Raw genomic sequence first — 2,804 nt, 5'->3', positions numbered from 1 at the left:
CTAAGAGAAGGGATAAAAACAAAGACATCAGAGAAAATTTTAGCCTCTGATGCCTTTAGCACCCATAAATAATAAAACATAAGTAGTAAATATAACCTAACCCCTAGTCTGATGATGAATAACACTACTCAAGTTCCACACAGTTTCAGGTTCAGACTGGTTTGCTAGTTAATTTTACCAAACAGTACAGAAAAATTTTACCTAATATCTAAAATATTTTCTAGAAAATTGAGGCAAAGGAAATATATAAAATTAATTCCATACAGTCAGAATTACCTTATTACTAAAACCAGATGAAGATGTTATAAGAAAGCTATAGACTATGATCTCATGAACACAGATACAAAAATCCTCAACAAAATCTTGTAAATTGCATCCAATACATAAAGAAAAAATTTTATACCAAACCAAGTAGTATTTATTTCAGGAAGGCCAGGCTGGTTCAAAATTCAAAAATCAATTAATGTAATCCATCAGATCAACAGACTCAAGTAGAAAAATCCTATGATGATATCAGTAGATACAAAAAAAATAATAATAATTAAAAAGGTCCAACATCTATTATAATAAAAACTCAGTAAACTAAGAGTAGAGGAGGACTTCCTCAGATTAATAAATGAAATCTACAATAAACCTGAGCAATTATCAAACTTCATGGTGAGAAATTATGTTTTTATGTTTTTGTGATAAGGTCAGGATTAAGGGAAAGATGTACTTCTCGTCACTCTCTTTTAGCATTGTACTAGACACCTGGGAAAATACAGCAAGACAACAAATTAAAAGGAAGAAATAAAAGAGTTTTATTTACAGATGATAGGTTGTATAGAAATTCCAAAGATTCAACAACAACAAAAAAACACCTACTTGAAATAAAAGAAATTATAGCAAGGCTGAAGGATATAAGTTTAACATATAAAATCAATTACTTTATTCTATACTAGCAATGAACTCTTGGAATTTGATATTAAAAACATAATAGCATTTACATTAGCACAAAAAATTAAGAGCATAAGTATAAACCTAAAATATGCACAAAATCTACATGAGAAGACTTACCAAAAAAGTCTGATGACAAAGAAAACATGAGATATCTAAAGAAATAAGCAATGTTCCATGTATATCACTTCTCCCCATCTTGTCTAAAGATTCAGTGCAATCTCAATCCAAAGCACAGCAAGTTTGTTTGATATTGACAAACTGATTCTAAAATTTTATGTAAAGGCAAAAGACCCAGGGGGTGGGGGGAAAGGATATTGAATGAGAAGAACATAGTGAAGCAATAACAGTACTCAAGTTTCACACATAGTTTAAAAATACATTATTCAAGATAGTGTGGAAGTGGTAAAAAAGAGACAGGCTAATAGAAAATAAAAACAAGCCCAGATATAAATCAGTACAAATAGAATCAACTGATCTTTGGCAAAAAAAAAAAAAAAAAAAAAAAAAAAAAAAAAAGCAAAGGCAATTCAATGAAAAAAGGATTGCCTTTACATCAGACTATCTGAACAACTGAACATCCACATGCAAAACAATAACTCTAGACACAGATTTTTTACCTTCCCAAACATTAACTCAAAATAGGTCCTGGATATAAATGTAAGGTGCAAAACCATAAAATTCCTAGTAGATAGCAGGAGAAAATATGTGGACTTGAATGTGGTTATCGACCTGTTAAATATAACATCTAAAGCATGATCCATGAAAAAAAAAAAAAGTTATACTTAATTAAAAATAAAAAGTTCAGAAACCTCGCCCAGAGTCAGGCATGTAAACTAGAGCAGGGACAGGACCATGGCACTCAGAGCAATGACCCAGAGGGAGCTCAAAGTGTGGGGCGATGCTGGCTATAGGGCAGAGTGAGAGGTACTAGCTTTTGACAGGTTTGCACCATGCTCGAGTATAAGCTAGTCATTCTTGGCTCAGGAGGCATTGGAAAATCTGCTCTGACTGCAGTTTGTTCAAGGAATTTTTGTTGAAAAATATGGTCATATGATAGAAGATTCTTATAGAAAGCAAGTTGAAATAGAGCCCAGCAGTATATGCTTGAAATTTTGGATACTACAGGAACAGAACAACTTACAGCAATGAGGGATTTGTACATGAAAAATGGACAAGGCTTTGCATTAGTTTATCCCATCACAATGCACATTTAATGATTTAAAGATATGAGCGAACATATTCTTTGAGTTAAAAACACTGATGATGTTCCAATGATTCTGGTTGGTAATAAAGGTGACTTGGAAGATGAAAAAGTTGTAGGAAAGGAACAAGGTCAAAATCTAGCAAGACAATGGAACAACGGTGCATTCTTAGAATCCTCTGCAAAATAAAAAATAAATGTTAATGAGATATTTTTATGACCTAGTGTGGCAAATTAACAGGAAAACTCCAGTGCCTGGGAAGGCCAGCATAAAGTCATCATGTCAGCTGCTTTAATATACTAAATGCATTGTAGCTCTGAGTCAGGTCTAAAGAACTATTGCCCAATTCAACAGTGTGCCAGCATTCCAACTTTGTTAAACCTACCAACATCTTAAATGGACTTTGTGGTGGCACCCTTTAGAAGGCAGATGAAAGCTACTACATCAGTTTGCATATTCTAATCCCAGTATCATGAGATTCTTATTTATTTTTTTAATTTATTTTTTAAATATATTTTTATTGATTTTTCAAAAAGAGGAAGAGAGAGGGATAGAGAGTTAGAAACATTGATGCGAGAGAATCATCCATCAGCTGCCTCTTGCACAACCCCTGCTGGGGATGTACCCGCAACCAAGGTACATGCCCTTGACCAGAATCGAACC

At 33.3% G+C, this 2,804-nt stretch overlaps 1 pseudogene; it reads left to right on the top strand.

Moving 5' to 3' along the window:
• The first annotated feature begins 1,807 nt into the window (after positions 1–1,807).
• Positions 1,808–2,520, top strand: LOC118704777 (annotated as a pseudogene).
• The last annotated feature ends 284 nt before the right edge of the window (positions 2,521–2,804 follow it).

This window comes from Pipistrellus kuhlii, unplaced genomic scaffold (assembly GCF_014108245.1).
Source record: "Pipistrellus kuhlii isolate mPipKuh1 unplaced genomic scaffold, mPipKuh1.p scaffold_m20_p_1, whole genome shotgun sequence".
Lineage (NCBI taxonomy): Eukaryota > Metazoa > Chordata > Mammalia > Chiroptera > Vespertilionidae > Pipistrellus > Pipistrellus kuhlii.
Note: the sequence above shows the minus strand (reverse complement) of the source record. Positions and strands in the feature narration are given on the sequence as shown.